The 20,553-nt window shown below is 46.4% G+C and overlaps 1 long non-coding RNA gene across 1 annotated transcript; it reads right to left on the bottom strand.

Annotated features, from left to right (window-relative positions):
- Nucleotides 1–331: 331 nt before the first annotated feature.
- LOC119003329 (uncharacterized) lies at nucleotides 332–19,618 on the bottom strand. Its single transcript, XR_005069937.1, has 3 exons — nucleotides 19,409–19,618; nucleotides 11,153–11,154; nucleotides 332–343 (listed from the first exon to the last, which is right to left on the bottom strand). It is a non-coding gene; the product is annotated as an uncharacterized LOC119003329 (long non-coding RNA).
- Between the last annotated feature and the right edge of the window lie 935 nt (nucleotides 19,619–20,553).

Below are 20,553 nucleotides of genomic sequence, written 5' to 3'. Positions count from 1 at the left end.
GTTTGTTTACAAACACGGGAGCGATGCGTGTTACTCTAATGTTACTGTGGCTGCGACATCACTAGGTGATAGGAAGTTTCCAGCTCTATGAGGATCTTATGGGACCGACATCGTCTACGTGGTCTGCTGTGGACAGAAATGCTGCCACACAGCGCACGATGGCAGAGAGGCCTCGGCATGTTTCCCATGTGAATTGGAGTAGGGAGTTGGGTCGGACCCAAACCTATGAAACATTGAGCAGTCGGTGGTACGTCACCACTGTGGCTGGATTGGGGGCAACTGGAAAGTGAGACAATATTGCTTCATTAAAATAATGGAGAACTCAAATTAAAAGCTAGGTATTCTTCACTAGCTCTCTGGCGTTCCTACAACATATCCAGGTACAGAAAACTTTTGTTTAAAAAATAGTTTGTTTTATAAGTGATATAATTACAAGAAGGAGACCTTCTGCTTCCAGATGCAAAGGGTACTGTACGAGTTTGCTCCAGGAGCCATAATAAAATATTACAGGCTGGGTGATCTAACCACAGAAATTTACTTTCTCATAGTTCTGGAGGCTAAAATCTGACATCAAGATGTGGGCAGGGTTGGGTTCTTCTGTGTCTGCACACAGTCTTTCTTCTGTACCTGTCTGTGTCCAAATGTTCTCTTCGTAAAAAACAACAGGCAGATTGACCTCTCTAATGATCTCATTTCAATTTAATTACCTGTTTGAAGACCCCATCTCCAACTACGGTCACATTCTGACATACCATGTGTGTGTATGTGGGGGAGGACACGATTCAGCCAGTAACAAGTACTCTGAGGACAGATTTACCTGCAGGACATGTGATCGTTGCTGGGGGGCCCCATTCAGATAAGGGGCCCCACCCCTTTGCCACCTTTGTACTCCCTTTTCCCAGCTTGTGCAGGCTTTGCTGCTAAAAGCTTATCCTTGCAGCCTTCTCAGGATTGCCCTTGGGCAATGGACCGGCACCTCCACCCCTCCATTCATGGGGCTGGAAGTGCTGGGAAGTGTTACAAGTCCACCTGACCCCCACCCCAGGGGGAGCTCAGCCAGTCTTTGGCTAGGAGTGCGAGGGCCCATCTCTCTGATGCAGGACAAACTCTGAAGCCCCAGAATGCTTGCCCCAGAATTCCCAGCAGGACCAGGCGCCCCTGAGACGTTACCTCCAGTCCTGTCCTTGCACGGTGTCTGCCCTCTGGGATGCTGACTGCTTCCTCATTCCTTCCTGCTTCTCCCGGGAACCTCCCTCACTAAACAGCTTCTGTTTGGGTCCCTGACTCAGATTGGGCTTCTGGAAGGACCCTCCCTAAAACCTATTTATCTGGCTAACCACAGTGAATAATCCAACATACCAAGTCAGGGAGGAAAGAATCACAGAAGCTAGAACTCCTGTTGTTTAGAGATCATTAAAACGAAATTTTTAGAAATGGACATTGGAGATTTAGTCACATCTGCTAACGCAGAAACCTCCTGCACTTTGGGAGATCGTGTCCCCAGAAACCTCTGTTAGGTCTATGGATGGAGGTTTTTAAAGGAAATTATTACTCAACAGGTTGATAGGAAAGGAAGGATTTAATTTAAAATGTAGAATGTAGGGTAAGAATTGCAGGGAGAAAGGTAGACGTCACAATTGGATTAGAAATCCCCACAGCATTGAAAATTTCTGGAAAGAGAAAAATGTGTCACACTTTATCAGGACCAGAACATGGGGACAAGCATTTGATTTGGGTACCACCTACTGGGGAAGACAAGAAGCCCACAGTGGTCCAGTGGTTCCGCCATGCAGCAGTGACCTCCTCAGGCTAATCCATAGAGGAGTATGGATCTGGGGGTGTAACTGGATTCTGAGCCTGATGAGGAGGTGGACCCAAGAAATTCTTTCTCTCTGGAGATCAACGCTATATAAGTATATGTATATATACACATGTATGTGTATACACACACACACACATATATATAAGACCTCTTTGCCAGCAGAAATGAAAGTTTTCCCACTCAGAATTTTTGTTAAAAGCCCTTCTTCCCCTTTCCTCTATAATAATGCTGTCTCCATCCAGTATTTCCACCTAAAATTTTTTCTAAAGCTAGCTATTTTTGTTAAAAGCCCTTCCTCCCCTTTCCTCTATAATAATGCTGTCTCCATCCAGTATTTCCACCTAAAATTTTTTCTAAAGCTAGCTGTTAAAAAATAGAAGCTTTGTTTTGTCCACATGGGAATATCTTCTTGTGCCAAATAAGGAGGTCAAAGAATGATGGGAATGTGTCAAAATTATCTCAGAAATGAAGACTAAATTACAGGGTGTTTGAAGGAGAGTAAACAGGCTGGAAATACAATAAAAGGTATAGAGAAGAGAAATGAAAAGAACTAAGACAAGGATTCACAAATGAATAAAGTTTTAAAAAGGGATCAGAAAGAAAGTGCTAGATATAGAACACAGGGGAGGGAGGTTCAATAGGTGTGTAATTGGAGTCTCAGAAAGAAAACCAAGACAGCAAGAAGGGACAAAGTTTTGAAGTTCCAATTCAAGGAAACATTTTGAAATTAAATAGAATCCAAGTGTACATATGTAAAAGATATCACATTTGCCTGAAGAGGTTGACTCAGTAAAATCAACTCCGAGACACAATACTGGTAGAATTATTAGACTTTAAAAGATAAAAACATTCTTAGGGACTCTAAGCAGAAAGCAAAAATCCTTTAACAAGGAGAAAATAAGTTTGGCATTATTTACGGGCCAAATTTTGGGCAAAATTGTGGGACAGTCAACCTGTAATATCAAGGCTATGAGAAAGCAATCTTAAACATGCCGGAACTCATGAAATATTCTTTCCATTAGCTCTTCCTAGAAGGGGGTGGGGATGAAGTTGCATAAGAGCTGTTTTTGAATGCTACTGAAGTCAAATTGACATAACAAAATTAGCATTAAAACTTTAAGATGTTAAACATGTAACCACAAAGACAATAGCTACAGAACATGTACAAAAAAAAACAAAAACAAGAAAGGAATTAAAACCTACAAAAATTCAACTAAATAAAAAAAAGATGCAGGAAATGGGGAACAAAAAACGTTTAAGGAATATAGAAAACAAATAACAAATTGGTAGGATCAAGTGCCTTCTTGTCACGAATTACTTTAAATGTAAATGGATAAACTCTTTCATCTAAAGACAGAGGTAAGTGGAAAAGATGAAAAAAACAACAACCATGACACAGCTAGATGCTGTTTACAAGACACAAATAGGTTGACAAAAAAAAAAACAAAAACAAAAGAAACCCCCAAACTAGTTTTGACTATAGAACATTCTACATATTTTTCTGAAGCACACATAGGACATTCTCTATTCTAGACTATATATTAGGCCACAAAATAATTTTCAAAAAACAAATAGCATACAGAGTATTTTCTCTGAAGTATTAACTTCAACAGATTGAAGTTAAACAATCAGTAACAGAAGGAAAATTGTATAATTCTCAAATTTACAATTAGACATTATAAATGCCTAATTGTGGAAATTAGACATTATACTCTTTTTTTAATCCTCACCTGAGGATATATTCATTGATTTGAGAGAGAAAAAAAGGATGAGGGAGAGGGGACAAAGAGAAAGTGAGAGAGAGAGAGATCGAACCTGCATCCCAGTCGAGTATCAAACCCACGACCCCTTGGTACACAGGACGATGCTCCCACAGCCTGAGCCACCCCACCCAGCCAGGACAAGACAACACACTCTTAAAGAACCAATGGGTCAAAGAGGAAATCATAAGAGAAAACAGAAAATACTTAGAAAGAAGTGGAAATGAAAATATACTCTTTTCATTTGCACAGTAATAAAAATGCACAATGAAAATATCAAAACTCCTGCGATACAGTGAAAGCAGTGCCACAGAGGAAATTTAAAGCTGTAAATGCTTATGTTAAAAAAGAAGAAAGATCATGCCCTGGTGGGGTAGCTCAGTTGGTTAGAGCATTGTCCTGATCTATCAAGGTTGTGGGTTCGATCCCTCATCAGGGCACACACACCAACCAACCAATGAATGCACAAATAAGTGGAACAACAAATCTAGCTCCCTCTCTAAAATTAATACAAGTTTTTTAAAAAAGAAGAAAGATCTCAAGTCAACAACCTAACTTTGCATCTTAAGGGATTAGAAAGGAAGAGCAAATTAACCCTAAACAAGCAGGAGGAAAGAAATGAAAATGATTAGATCAGAGATAAATAAAATAGAAAAGGAACAGAGAAAATCAATGAAACCAAAAGCTGGCCCTTCTAAAAGATTAACAAAACAGATAAACCCACAGCTAGGTTGACTAAGAAGACAGTATTTGAATGTCAACAGTTGTCCCATTACCGCCCGTCCTCTTTTTTGGGAGCCCATCCCGCCAGGAGAGCACATCTCATTAATTGTCGTGTTTCCTTAGTCTCCTTCAGTCTGTGATACTTCCTTCAGTGTTGCCTGATTCTTAATGATCTGGACCTTTCTGAAGAGTATTAGTCACCTGTTTTGTAGAATGTTCCTCAGTGAAGGTTTTCCTGAAGTTTTCTTGTGACTGGACTGAAGTTACATATTTTGGAGAAGAACCCACAGATGTGAAGTGGATTAGGATACATGATATGAATATGACATATTCTGTTCTAGGCAGAAACAGCCTCATGACATTGCTGGAGTCTTTCTCTGCCTTAAGTTGTCCCCACGTTGTGGAAATGACAAACAAGGCAGTTTTTCCTGCATGGTTGAATGCCTCTGGAAGAAGTGGGACCACAGGAATTCTTTTCTAAAACCTCTTTGTGGGTCCACTGCCTTAGGACGCCCAAGCAGGACAAGGAGCACACCTGGGCTGATACTCAGTGAATACCTGGGCTGGAATACAGGCAGAAATAGCCTGTGTGCAAGAAAGCTCTCAATCATAGAGACATCGGAATCAGAAAAAACACACACAAAACAACAGTCAATTCATGATGATCAGAGAAAAGGTGACTGAGGGTGAAAAATGACTATATTCTTGCTTATGTTATTAATCTGTGACAATATTTTATTACATCCTGACAGAAAGAACATCAACATCACTAGAAATTTCTTCTACTTCAAAGTTGAGAAGCCTTTGTTTCACAAATATCTCAAGTTCAAACTGCCCAAAATGTAAAACGTAGTCCAAACGTTAACAGATTCTTGAGGACAGGATGCGTGTTTGGGCAAGGCCACCTAAGCAGAAGTGAGAGAAGAAACATAAAATTTTCTACCTAGTGTTGAGTACAGATTATGTACCTGAGCCCAATTTTTTCCTCCATGCTACCAGTCCCTTTTGTACATTTCTTATATTTGCTGACTTTATTATACATTGATGGTTAAATATGTAGAGCAACACATATTTACAAAGTCACTCAAGCAATACATTTAAATGGTAATATCATATAAAGCTTTAAACTACTTTTAAAAGAAAATTAATCTAATCAGTCTTGTTCTGGGGCACAGTTGCAAAAAATAATATTTTAATCTGTAGGAGCAACGTAATTTTAGGGCTTCTTGGGTTGAAACTCTCTAGCCCTACTGCAGACCCACAGAATCATAATCACCAGGTTAGGATCCAGAAATATGTATTTCAGTGGGTCTCCAGGCAATACTTCTAAAGTAAAGCTAATGCAAAGGTGCACCGTCTTAGGGCAGTGACTTTAAGTTATAGATTGACTTTACATCTTAATTTGAACATTATGAGAAACAGAAGTATATTCAAGAGTACATTGGTTAAAAATTCATTTGAAGATTGAATGGCAATTAAGAATTTTATCTTCTCCCCTTCTCTGAAATTGAATTTCTTTGGGGCTTCCAGGTAAACAATGACTACTCATTATCTCAATATCATATCATCCCAAGACCCTAAAGTCAGTTAGCAGTTTTAGATAACAGAATTAAATACTCATTAAAAAAATACACTCACTGTTTAAAGATTTTTATTTATATATTTTTAGAGAGAGGGGGAGGGAGGGAGAAAGAGAGGGAGAGCAACATGAATGGAAGAGAAAAGCATCCATTGGTTGCCTCTTGTACGCCCCCCAACTGGGTACCCAACCTGCAACCCCGGCATGTGACCTGAGCAGGAACCAACTGAGCAACCTTTTGCTGTGCTGACAGCGCCCGACCAATTGAGCCACACTAGTCGGGACTAATAGAGTCACTGTCAATAAGAATCTAACAAAGAAATATGACCCCTTGAAACTTTACCCAGCTGGAATAGTTAGCATAACTTCATAGCTCACACAATTTTCATTTTCGTGAGAGATTTACAAGGACAAAATTTAGAAGGATATTAATTATTTCGATTATAATTCAACTTAATTGTACACCCATGTTTACATGTAGAGTTCTTAGCTGCTAATATAAATAATAATAATAAACTATATGACTCATAAGCTAATTTTAAGGAATTTAGGTGATTCTTTTTTTGTTTGTTTTAAGATTTTTATTTATTTTGTTCTAGAGAGAGGTGAAAAGAGGGAGAAAGAGAGGGACAGAAACATTAATGTGTGGTTGCCTCTCATGCGACCCCTCTTGGGGATCTGGCCCACAACCCAGGCATGTGCCCTGACTGGGAATCGAACCGGCGACCTTTCGGTTTGCAGGCCAGCACTCAATTCACTGAACCACACCAGTTAGGGTGGTGATTCTTTTACTTTAGCCTTTTTATTTGAACTACATCCCGAGTGTTACATAAATTAAAATTACATATTTGCATGTTTATTTCTCCTCATGGTAAAATAAAGAAGTCCTAAAAAAAGAAGGATGTCCTGTAGCCATCTTTTAAACCCCACCCCCCCCAACAATTCAATCTGGGGTGTACCTCATTAAGTATATTAAATTAATTTTAATGAAATTTTAATTTCCTTGGTTTAGTTTACTTCCTAAATCTCGGTTTAAAGGCTTAGTACAAAATAATTTCTTAAAGCTTTTTTTAATGACTGTCGATGGTTGACTCGACACCAGCTTTCATATTTGTATTCTTTGTCTCCAACTCTGCAAGGGTACTGATAGAGAAAGGCCCCTTTCCCACTAACCTAAGAATGCCATGTAGGGAGATCTGACTTCCGCATCTGCTTCTGTAGCCTGCTTCTGCCACGTAGCCTTAGAAGAAAGACAGGAGTATAAAAGAAGGACCCCTGCCACTGCTCGGGGCTCAGAATTTGGAGGTCACTCTCCTCTGGGCCCGTGCACGTAATAAAGATCGTGCTCTTGAACCCCTCGGTGTCTGGTGGCTTCATTTTCTGTAACAGTACTGGAGCCAAATTAGCTATCTCTTTGCTACCCAACTCTAGGCAAAAGAATTAAATGAGAGGAATACTATTTTAAAAATTGCCAGTAATTTAGTTGTTTACATGGTTATTTACAAGAAGTTCTAAATTTTTTTACTAGAGTGTACTATTTACCTTTTAATCAAAGTTTTATAATTTATTCTAATCCGACTTTTTTTTTCAAATAGAAAACCAACGTAAGACTCAGACTACTAAAGGCTAATTTCTTCTCACTATTTACTCTACAGCTTTACTTTAACCAGTCAACATGAATTCAGTCACAGATACTCAATTTTAGAGGTGTATACCCTTGTACTTCCTGGAATGCCTCTGTGAAGGTCAGTGGCCTGCCTCATTCAAAGGTAACCTGAAGAGAAATCGGCTTTCCTTTGCCTGTTGGTTGCTCACACCAAAGTCTTCCTTGCTTGACCTGTTTCAGAATCTAAAAAATCAGTCCATCCTGGAACCCGGAGTCCTCCTGAACGGCTCCTCCTCGTTCCCTCTAATCACTCAAGGAAAAAAAGCACACCTGTTCTCTTGATAAGTCTTGAGACATACATCCAGTGGAAAAAAAGGCAAACTTCAGAACAAGTGTTGAATAATGCCATTTGTATACATTTAAAACCATATTTAAAATACTGTATTTTGCCATGTATATACAAAGAACAGTGAAAGAAACAGATCAGTGCCCAGAGGAGGAGAGGGAGGGGTGTGAGAACAGTTTGGATTGTACAGTCAGCCCGAGATAGCTAAGGCCTCTGAGCACGGGAAGAGCAAAGGAACTGGAGGTGCCTCCAAGGACAGGCCTTCCAATGGCCGGGAGCAGAAGCCAAGGCTGAGAGGCCTACTGACCTTCTGTCTTCACCTATAACCCCACCCTGGGCCTGAGGCAAAGGGGTATGACAGCTAGCATTAAAAATTGTAGGGACCCGAGGCTGGCAGAGAGCCCTCCGGAGGGGTGGTCTTTCTACAAATCGCCATAGGTGGTGGGGACCCGACTGAGACCCAGAGCAGATGGAAGGGGGTCAGACTCACTCACAAGACCCCGGGACTGTGTCCCCTGCTGGGATACAACCTTCTCGGTAGAAACTGAGTGGTGGGGGGGGGGAGGAGGTGGACATCAAAAAATGCTATTAGCATTTGTAGATAACCTGATCAAATTCCTACGATTTCACCCTAGAAGTAATTTGATTAAATTTACAGCTGCCAAAGAGACGTTATCTGTGGAATGAGCTGTTGACTGAATTTAAAGATTGAGGCCTTGTTTGTGTCTAAGCACTCAGGAATCTGGAGTTCAAATCTAGACTCCATGATTGACTCTTTGTGGCCCCCAGCAAATTACCTCTCTGGGCCTCAGTTTCTCCAGCATATGAGGACAGTTACAAAGACCACCACATACGGCTGTAAAATGCTTCGTCACACAGCGGGAACACTTGGGAAATTATTGCAATAACGTCCTTGCAGGTAACACAATCCGTCTTTGTCCTGAGAGATGGAGACCGCAAAAGACCCAAAAGACCGTGCCCTGGGCTCCACCCTGCAGGGCGTGGCCAACCGAAGGCGCCAACCCCGGGCCTCCGGGTGTGGCCGCTGCAGGGCCAGAAACCAGACCCTGCACTCTGCAGCTCAGTGCTGCTTCAGCATTAACAAGCGATCTCCTGGTTCCTGACCACACGCTGGAGGAACTGATGGTGAGTCTGTATTCTCCCGATACAGGGGCAAAGGTAAAGTGGGAGGTCAGAAACTTCCAGGCGGGACAGTCGGGAATCCTAGCCGGTGGTCCACTTATGCAGAGGAAAGGCAGAAACGTCAAAATGGTTTCCTTCCGGCATGTGTTCTCTGAGCCCCGCTGCAAGCCTGCCCTGCCTGGGGGATACCCTTCTCCAGGCAGACGCAGGCCTGCAGTGGACACAGTGATGGGGCTGGTCCTATTGGCGGCTGTCCCCAAGGCTCCTTGAAGTCATAGCCCCGGCCCTGCCGCTGGTCCCCTGGAGAACCCAGAACACCACCTGGTCTTGGGCGACTATGGACATCTGTGGAAGGGATGGAAGGATAGGCAGGGCTTGAGGATAGGTTGGGTTAAACATTAGCGGTAAGAAATGTGGGACTGACTGCCTTCTTTCCATCCTTCCTTCTTTCCTTCCCAGAAAAATCTTATTTTTATTTTCTCCAACTTTATTGAAGTATAATCGACAGACTCCTATATATGTGTGTGTATGTGTGTAGATGATAATTTGATACATTTTGGAAATGATTGCCATCATCAAGGTAATTAACACCATCTCAACAGTTACTATTTGTTTTTGGTGAAAATACTTACTCTTAGCAAATTTCAAGTATACGGCATGGCTTGGATTAATTGTCATCGCCATGCTGTCGCATGGGTCTCATAACTCAAAGTTGTCCTCTTTGATGTTGCATCAACAGTTCCCATCCCCCCCCCCACCAATCTACTCTCCGACTCTACGAGTTCAACTTTAAACAATACATGTCTTCCCCGTGTGGGATAACGTATTTGACTTTCCCTGTCTGAATTATGTCACATATCACATCCATGTTGGGCTTCCTTAACAGGGCTTCCTTTCTTTTTACAGCTGAATAGTATTCCATTGTGTGCTTACCACATTTTCTTTATCTGCTTATCATTGACTGGCATTCGCATTGCTTTCTTATCTTATCTGTTGTAAATGATGCGTCAGGGCATTTACAAACCGGGTGTGCAGGTATCTCTACAATGTACTAAATGCATTTTCTTTGAATAATTACCCAGAAGTGGAATGACTGGATCACATGATAGTTCTATTATTTGTTCTTTTGTAAACTTCCATGCTTTTTCCATAACACTTGGACTAACTTACATTTCCAACAGTGCACAGGGCTTCCTTTTTCTTCACAGTCTTCCTAGAATCCCCGGGCACGCCCAGGGAGGTCTCTGAGGAAAGTGCCCACAGCGGATGCGGGTCCACCCAAGGCCAGACTGGCCCAATGCAAGTTAAGAGTCTCCACTTGTGCCAAGTCACTCCCCACCCAGGACCTCTGTTTTCTCTCATTAAAAATAGGGTCAATCATGGCTCTTACATTCTAAGGTCACAGTGGGAACAAAATGTGGGCTAGACTAAGACCGAGTCAGTAGGGATGGAAAGTAGGGGCATGTGGAATTGGGATTTGAATGAATAGGATCCCTGAACTTCTAACGTTTCTGCAGGATCCCACAGCTGAAGGTCCAGTTCAGTTACCAGACAACTGCGAAGAGATTTACTCTTTACTTGAGACACTGGAGGAGATTCTCCAGGATCTCCCTGAGACACGTGAGGCCAGAACCCCAGCCGCACCGCAGCCACAGCTGTGTGTGCCTCCGACTGTCGACACGAGTGCCCTCGCCAGCCAACACGAGTCAGTTCAGAACCAGGCAACGACTCCCCAGAGGCCCGTGATGATGGTTCCTGAAGGTCCTAACATCCCCGGGACAGTCCTCGACCAGAACTTAACAACATTACCTGTTAAAGTCCTTGATATGGTCCCTGGAGACCTAAGTGGGACTTTTTCCATGGACTACAAGGTGACCTCCTTTGATCAGAGAAAACCCACAGCAGCCTCCTGGGTAATGGGTATCAATGACAACTTAAAGACATTGTTCACTGATTGCCAAAAGACAACCGTCACTGCAAACAACATGACAATCTCCAATGAAAGTAGACAGATGATGACCCTCAGTGATGAATGCAACCTCGATGGAGCCCAGACAACCTTCAGTGGGAACCAGGCCCATTGTGGAGCCCAGATGACCTTCAGTGGAGACCAGACCCATTACAGAGGCCAGATGACCATCACTGGGGACCAGACCCATTTTAGAGGCCAGACGACTTTCATTGGGAACCAAGCCCATTATGGAGGCCAGACAACCTTCAGTGGGAACCAGGCCCACTGTGGAGGCCAGACAACCTTCAGTGGGAACCAGGCCCACTGTGGAGGCCAGATGACCTTCAGCGGGAACCAGGCCCATTATGGAGGCCATATGATAGCTGTTAAAAGGAGCTATACAATGACCTTCCTTAGTGACCAGACCTTTACTGGGGGCCAGATGACAACACATAGTGGTGACCAGACCCTCTGTGGGAGTCAGATGGTGGCCCTTAAGAGAGACCTGAAGACACCCCTCACTGATGACCACATTCTCTATGGAAGCCATATGATGCCATGTCAGCCAACAACACTGCCATACTCAGGATTCCTGTACTTTTCAAGTTCCTGTTATACCCAAGGACAGTCCCTAGAAGAGCAGGAGTCAAAACATAAGACCCAGAGCTGTCAGTTCCCGAAGAATCTCAACATTTCGAAGCCCCACACTTGCACATACCAGGACTGTGGGAAATCATATTCAAAGCGTTCCCACCTCCAAATCCACGAGCGCAAACACACTGGTGAGTGAGGGCCAAGGGTCAGAGTGACGGGTAAGCCTAAAGATTTGTGCTTTCACAAAGCATTGGGATCATTTGAGACTGTTGTTCCTCTAAGACCCCGTTAGACCGTAGAAAAGATTGGCAAACTTGAAAGGGTGGATAAAGCAGTTCTGGGGACAGATTCTGGTTCTGAGCCGGAGCCAAGCTGGCTGCGGTCTTACGTGTTGTTGCCTGTGTTGGAATGTCAGGAATAAGTGGAGGGATTGTTTGACTTCATATGGATGGTTTTGACACCACCTCTACTGGGACTGTCACTCCATTGTCCTCTCCCTAGGCCTGACAGATCCCCTCCCTCAACCTCCTTATCCCTCCTTATTCTCCTGACCCCTTTTATTTTTCTTTTCCTCTTCCTTTCCCTCCTCCACAGCTTTCTCCTCACCCTTCCAGCTCCTGCTGCCCTCCTTCTCTTCCTCTTTCACTCACCCTCTCCAGTCTCCTCTCCTGTGGCTCTCTCTCTCCCACCCCAATGTCTTCAAAACCTTTTCCTTCATTCACTTTTAACTTTCTTGTTCCTCACGACCTTGAAGCATGACAAGTCTCTTTCTCCCTGGTCTAGGAGAGAAGCCCTACAAATGCAATGTGCAGGGATGCACCTGGGAATTCGCCCGTTTAGACGAGCTCAACAGACACAACAGAAGACACAGTGGGGAGCGGCCCTACCTGTGTACTCTCTGCAACAAGAATTTTGCAAGATCTGATCACCTGAAGCAGCACCACAGAGTCCACTGCCTGTGACTACAAATTCACAGCCCATGAGGAAATGAGTACAGCCAAAAACCTCTCCCTACGAAGCCTTTGTTTGCTCGGCACCTAGCTCTGTGCCACCACACATTATTTATAAGCTTGTAAGGTTTTTATTGATTTTCTAAAACATAGAAGAAATACATGTATGCATTTCAATAAAATTGGAAACATTTAGTCTATTCAAACACTGAACCTCCTCCCGTGGCTATTTCTTCTTTCAGGCAAAGTGTCTCCTTTCCCCTTTGTCTTCTCAATATGCTGTCAAAATACAGGGGTGGTGGCGGTATTGGGAGAGGGATGGTCACGTGCCAGCTAACAGGGGAAGGATCTATCCTTCCCACTGGGTATTGAGCCTTTTTCTTTCTTGCTTCCGCTGGCACGTCTGCAGTTGGGGTGACCTGCAGCCTGTTTCTTCCCCCGGGCATGGCTTGGCGACTGCTGTGGAGGAACTGAGCCATCTTCCCTGCTGATTCGGCCCTTCCTCCTAGCTCTTGCTGGCCCTGGCTTCTTGGGGCTGACTTTGACTCCCATCCAACCCCCAGCTGATGTAATATCGCACCCCCTGGCAGAAAGCTGTGGAGAAAGCCAAGGGTGTGATCTGTCCCTCTCCTCATTTCCAAGGAGGGCACTAGGAAAAGCTCTTTCTACCCAGAGCCCTAGAAGGAAAGTGGACCTCAAATACCCAAGGCTTCAATTTGCCCTGCAACTTTTCAGGTCCTTCCTGGCCCACCCACTCTCACGAAGGCTCCAGAAGCTAGATTTTTGAGGGCCCCAGGCAGCATTTTAAATCAGCAGTGTGGGCAGGTATTTTTTTTCTCCCCCAAGCAGCCAATATCATTATGGGTAGACAATGGTTTTAGTTGTTGATAGGTAATTGGATAGGTTCATGGGTCATCCACATGGCCCACTAAAATGCAATGGTTCTCATCATACATTTAGGGCAAGTAGCAGTACATGTAGACATTGCATCTATTCCAGTAATACATTCAGCAAGGGAGCCAAACGCAGAAAAGGTCTGTGGAGACCTGACAGGACCCACTGGACCAGTGATAGTGGTCTCGAACCCAAGACCAGCAAGTTTTACTTGTTTCCCCCTCATCCTGAAGCCAGGGTTTCAGGAATCGCAGTCATGTGTGCACAGAAGCCAAAGCCCAAGAAGTGCATTTCTCCCTCACATCCCCATTGAACCTTGACCTTGGCATAGGCCCTCCAGTCCCCCATGTGGACAGAGGGGCCTAGACCTGACCCTCAATCTTACTTATTTTTGAATGCCAAGAAGTCCAGGTAAGACTGGCAGTACTCTCTACTTCCTCTCCCGAGTCACTGAGAACCCCATCAGGTGCCACTGGATCCCGTGGTCTCTCATTCTCTTTTGACCCCTGTCTGCCAGTGATCAAATTCAGAGACATTTTTTAGGAAGGCCTTTGCCTAGGCTGCCAGGAGAGGGCACTAGGTTATTATTCTTAGCTGCCCTTTCTCCAAGTCTATTTGGCCAGTTGCCACTTCTTTTGTGTCTGGGCATTTGTCAGCTAAGACTCGGACTGTGTCGGGACTATCCTCCTGGTGTCACCAGGAGGTTTGGTGGGGCCGGGTGACTGCGCCAGCAGGAACACCACAGACGGACTTGGAGATCAGAGCCTGGCTAACAGTCTTACTATCTACTGTTCTCAGTCCCTCGCTGTAGAGCCAAGTGACCAGGGGGATGGCTTGCAGGTGCGGCCCAAACCTGCAGAGCCAAATAGCACCTGCTGAGGGAGGAGTGCTGCCTATCAGCCACCTCTCTGCCTGTGAAAGAAAGGTTCTGCTTAATGTACCTCACACAGCACCACTCTCCGTCATGAGGTTTAACAAGAAAGACTTTATCTATTTTTAGAGAGAGAGAGGAAGGGAGGGAGGAAGATGGAAACATTAATGTGCAAGAGATACATCAATTGGTTGCCCCTCACACGCCCTGTTGAGGGCAAGGGGGAACTAGCCAGAGCGCAGCTATAAGGAAGTAAAAGTTGTTTTGCTAACTAATGCAAAGAGGCTCCGGGACACACCCGAAGAACAGGGTGTGCCAGAGCAATGGTCAGTCAGGCAGATAGCCATCTGGACAGTCACTAGGGGGAAAAATTTTACCCCTGTGCACGAGCTCAACTGACCAATCAAGTAAAGGAGCATGAGCCAGTGCACGAGTTAACTCACCAATAATAAGTAACCCTATTGTGCCCCTGAGCCAACCGCTAACCGCCACATCTGCTTCTGTATCCAGCTTGCTTGCGCGCCTCTATAAAACCCTAAGCCTGTAAGTGTTTGGCGCGACTCTCGTTTGCAGCCCTCGCGGGCACCGTGTCCTTGGACACCCTGAGAGTTTGCCCCTGCGCAGGTTAAACTTGGCCAATAAAGTAACACCTTTGAAACCCTGAAAGTCTCCGACATTTGTTCTCGCGGTTTCGAATGCAACATTTGGAGGCCCCAGCGAGATATCCCTTTGCGGAGTTTCAGTTCGGAGACCTGAAGCGGCTACGGGGGACCGCTGCCGGACCCAGAGTTCCTCCGAACCCTTTGCCAGCTCGAATGGCCCACTTTTGGTGTTGGCTGGCCCATGGAGGGCACCTTCGATCTGCCCACCCTGTTTGCCGTCCGGGCAACAGTGTACAGGGTCCCCCACCCGGACCAATATTTGTACATAGACGTCTGGGTGGACGTTGCCACTGAGCGCTCAGGTTATATTAGAAGATGCATGCAGACAAACAGGAGGGGTAGGAGGGCAATATGTGTTACTTCAAAGCCCAGGCCAGGAGGAGGGGAAGAATCTGGCAATAGTCATGCCCCGAGGAAACCACTGGGTAAGCCCAGGCTGTACCCGGTGCTCCTAGGGCAGCCAGAAGACACACTTGATCCTGTGAATGCCCCACCTCCCTACCCTCTCCCAGAAAAACCAGATTCCACCCACCCGGGAGGGGATAGAGTATTAAGTCCACCACACACCCAGGGAGGCACACACTACGGGGAAGGCACCGTAGCCTCGGGCGGGGTGCACAGCCCTCCGGCGGGAGATAACGCTGCCTCCGCCCTTTTGTTTCCGCGGGAAGCACCGGCCATTTTGCCGCTGCGAGAGGCGCCCCCAGCCCCGGATGCGTCTCCGCGCGCTCCTCCCCGGCTAATATATGTACCCCTTCCACTAGTGATTTATATAATTGGAAGCATCAAAACCCCCCATTTTCAGAAAAGCCTCAAGGGTTAATCTCCCTCCTTGAGACCATTTTTAGAACCCACCAGCCTACGTGGAATGATTGTCAGCAGATCCTGCAAACCCTTTTCACCTCAGAGGAGAGAGACAGGATTATTAGGGAAGCGGCCAAAGCTGTCATGGGAGAGGAGGGCGGCACGGCCGCGGGGAAAAAGGGAATTAGAAGATATTCTCCCCTCTCAGCCACCTAATTGGGACTCCAATTCCAGTGGGGGAAGGGACGCGCTCCTCTAATATCGCCGGGCTCTACTCAGGGGATTAAAAGCGGCAGCTAGGAAGCCCACCAACTTCAGCAAAGTCAGTGAGGTCATACAAGGATGAGAGGAGTCCCCTGCTGCCTTCCTAGAAAGACTCATGGAGGCTTATAGGGTATACACCCCGCTAGATCCAGAAGCTCAAGAAAATAGAAGACTTGTCAATATCGCATTTGTAACTCAGGCAGCGTCAGACATTAGAAAGAAATTACAGAAACTAGAAGGCTTTGAGGGAGAGAATATAAGTAAACTCTTAGAGATAGCCCAAAAGGTATACATCAATAGGGATGATCCGGAGGTTGGCAGGGCGAAGGAGGTTGCCAAGATTTTAATTGCTGTGCAGAAGCCTTCCCCAAAAGGAAAAGGGGGACAACAAAAGGGCCAGAGGCAGCGGCTGGATAAAAACCAAGTGCCTATTGCAAAGAGAAGGGACACTGGAAGCGAGACTGCCCAAAGTTAAAGGCAGAAGCCCTCAGCCAGAAACAGGGCCCAGAAGTCCTGCTCCAAACCCTAGACTGACGGGGCCAGGGCTCCATCCCTGTAGGCTCCCAGGAGCCCATGGTCACCTTGACAGTCGAAGGCAAGCCAATAGACTTCCTGGTTGACACGGGAGCCACATTTTCAGTTTTAAAGAAACCACAAGGGCAGATCCAAAAGACCACCACCAAAATAGTGGGGGCAACGGGTAAAGCGGAGGCCTATCCCTGGACTACGGCCAGGATTACTGACTTAGGCCAAGGCACCATCACCCACTCCTTCCTAGTCATTCCAGACTGCCCTTATCCGCTACTCGGAAGAGATTTGTTGCAGAAGCTCCAAGCCACCATCACCTTCAGACAAGTGGGGAGCCCCTCGGAGAAGAAGAACCAGGGAGCGGAGGTCCGTCTAGAGGTAACGGTGCCTTTATCTGAAGAATACCTACTTGCAGCCCTGCCAGAAGGTAAGGAGGAGGGAGTCGGGGTAACAGAGGCGCTATGCGCAGAAGTACCCGGGGTATGGGCAGAGACGAATAATCAGGCAATACCCTGCTCCTGCAAGAGCCAAACAAGGGATTGCCCAGCACCTCCAGCGGCTATTAGAGGCTGGGATCCTCCGGGAATGCCAGTCCGCCTGGAATACCCCATTACTCCCTGTCCAGAAGCCAGGGACCCAAGACTACCGCCCGGTACAGGACTTGTGCGAAGTAAATGCCAGGGTAGAGACTATACACCCCACGGTGCCAAACCCATATACCCTGCTAAGCTCTTTGCCTCCCATGCACACCTATTACTCCGTCCTGGACCTGAAGGACGCCTTCCTTTGTATTTCCCTGGCCCCCCAGAGCCAGGAAATATTTGCCTTCGAGTGGAATGACCCAGAGAATGGACTAATAGGGCAGTTCACGTGGACCAGGCTCCCACAAGGGTTTAAGAACTCCCCCACTATTTTCAACGAGGCCCTCAGTAAAGACTTGCAGGTTTTCCGTTCCTCCCACCCATCAATTGTGCTGCTCCAGTATGTAGATGATATCCTCATAGCTGCCAGGACCAGAGGGGAGTGCGAAGAAGCCACCATAGATTTGCTGCGGGACCTCGAGAGGATAGGATACTGTGTCTCCGCCAAGAAAGCCCAGATCGTGACTCAAACTGTAAGTTATTTGGGATATAACTTACAGGGGGGACAGAGGACTCTGTCAGGTCAGCGGATCCAGACAGTCTTGCAGATTCCTGAGCCCACCACCAAGAGGCAAGTACGGGAGTTCCTGGGGGCAGTTGGCTACTGCCGATTGTGGATATTAGGGTTTGCAGAACTGGCAAACCACTACATGAGCTAACCCGAGGCAAGGAAGAGCAGTTTACATGGTCAGATAAGGAGAGGCAGGCCTTTCAGGCACTGAAAGAGGCCCTCGTAGCTGCCCCAGCTCTGGCGCTGCCGGATTTGACTAAACCCTTCCAAGTGTTCGTGGCAGAGAAGGGAGGGGTAGCTCTAGGAGTACTAAGCCAGGAGCTAGGGCCGTGGAAGAGGCCTGTCGCCTACCTCTCCAAGAAACTTGACCCTGTAGCCTCGGGATGGCCGACTTGCCTGAGGGCGCTGGCTGCCACCTCAATATTAGTCAAGGAAGCCAGCAAGTTAACATTAGGGCAAGATATACAGGTAATTGGAGAACAAGTCCTGCGGGCACCCCCAGACAGGTGGTTATCAAACGCGCGGCTGACACAATACCAAGCCCAGCTGTTAAACCCACCAGCAGTCCAGTTCCTTAAGACTACAGCTCTGAACCCTGCTACCCTGCTCTCAGTGCCGGACGCCACTATCATCCATGACTGCAGACTGGTGCTCGATACAGTCACGGGCACCCGCCCAGATTTAAGAGACCAGGCATATGAAAAGGCAGATTTGACCCTCTTCACCGGTGGGAGCAGTTTTATCAAAGATGGGCAGAGGTATGCAGGGGCAGCGGTGACCACAGAGGATAAGGTTTGGTGGCAGCAGGCGCTACCCACAGGGACTTCTGCACAGAGGGCGGAGTTGATTGGTCCAACTAGAGCTTTACAGATGGCAGAGGGGAAGACTGCCAATATCTACACAGACAGCCGTTATGCATTTGCCACCGCCCATATTCATGGAGCCATATACAAGGAGAGAGGCCTACTAACAGCAGGCGGGAAGGACATTAAAAACCGCAATGAAATACTTGCCCTGCTCGATGCCACTTGGCTGCCCGCGAAAGCTGCAATCATACATTGCAAAGGACATCAGAAGGGGAATTCACCTATTATACGAGGCAACCATGTTGCAGACAGTGCTGCCAAAGAAGCGGCCACTGGCCCGCCAGAGAACCTCCTCTTGCTAATACCTCAACCAACACTGCCTCCGGATCCTAAATATACCCCTGAAGAAGAACAGGCAGGGATTAAACTAGGAGGGAAAAAGAATCAATGAGGCTGGATAGAGCTCCCAGACTACAGACTCCATCTACCTCAAGGAGTAGTTAAATAGTAAGGGACATCCATGCCAACACCCACCTGGGGCAGAATAAGTTAGAAGAGTTAGTCAAGAAATATTGTACAGGACCTAATATCAAGGAGATTATCCATTCTGTTACGTTCAGATGCAATATATGTGCAAAGGTAAATGCCCAAAATAAGAAGTTACCTCCCCTAGTAAGGTATCGAGGAAAAGCCCCAGGGGAGTTATGGGAGATAGATTTCACTGAGATGCCCACAGGAGAGACAGGATATAAATATCTACTAGTTTTAGTAGATACCTACTCAGGGTGGGTTGAGGCATTCCCCACACGAGGGGAAACAGCCTCTACAGTGTGTAAGTTGTTATTAAGAGAAATTATACCAAGGTGTGGCCTCCCTTTAGCCATTGGCTCAGATAACGGACCGGCCTTCATTTCCAGGATATCTCAAGAATTAGCCACAAGATTAGGGATTACCTGGAAACTACATTGTATATATAGACCCCAAAGTTCAGGACAAGTAGAAAGGATGAATAGAACCTTCAAGGAGACTCCAATCAAATTAAAACAAGAGATCGGCGAGAATTGGGTCGAGCTACTCCCTTTCACCCTTTTCCGTGTAAGATGCACTCCCTATATTAAGACTTGGGCCCCTTTTGAACTTCTATTTGGGCAACCTATACCTCTGGTTCCCAGGTTGACCAGAGAGGAAATAGAAGCCTCTAACCACAACTTTCTCAAGGCCACTACAGGCTCTACAGAAGATCCGAAGTGAGGTGCGAGCTCTCCGACAGGTCTCCCCGTCAGAGGCAGACAAGGTGCCTGATCAACCAGAACCTGGGCAGTGGGTGTGGATACTCAACCATCACAGAGGAAACTTGGAGCCCAGGTGGACTGGCCCCTACCAGGTACTGTTGAGCACCCCGTCTGCTGTCCGGGTAGCTGAGAAACCATATTGGATTCACCTCTCCCATACCAAGCCGGCATAGGCGCCAGGTGAGGAGCCCCGGAAATGGTGAGTCCAGCAAGACCCGGACAAGCCCTTGAAAGTCACCTTCTCCAGTACCTAGGAATTTGGCTCCTATGTTGGGCCCCCACCCATGGACTTGAGTACCAAGAATGGGTAACAGAGTCAAGAGTTTGACCTACTCTCAAGGAAATGGGGGAATGTTGAGGGCAAGGGGGAACTAGCCAGAGCGCAGCTATAAGGAAGTAAAAGTTATTTTGCTAACTAATGCAAAGAGGCTCCGGGACACACCCGAAGAACAGGGTGTGCCAGAGCAACGGTCAGTCAGGCAGATAACCATCTGGACAGTCACTAGGGGGAAAAATTTTACCCCTGTGCACGAGCTCAACTGACCAATCAGGTAAAGGAGCACGAGCCAGTGCACGAGTTAACTCACCAATAATAAGTAACCCTATTGTGCCCCTGAGCCAACCGCTAACCGCCACATCTGCTTCTGTATCCAGCTTGCTTGCGCGCCTCTATAAAACCCTAAGCCTGTAAGTGTTTGGCGCGACTCTCGTTTGCAGCCCTCGCGGGCACCGTGTCCTTGGACACTCTGAGAGTTTGCCCCTGCGCAGGTTAAACTTGGCCAATAAAGTAACACCTTTGAAACCCT

Source organism: Sturnira hondurensis, unplaced genomic scaffold, assembly GCF_014824575.4.
Source record: "Sturnira hondurensis isolate 20B ecotype Veracruz unplaced genomic scaffold, ASM1482457v3 Scaffold0018725, whole genome shotgun sequence".
NCBI lineage: Eukaryota > Metazoa > Chordata > Mammalia > Chiroptera > Phyllostomidae > Sturnira > Sturnira hondurensis.
This window is presented reverse-complemented; position numbering and strand designations above follow the sequence as displayed.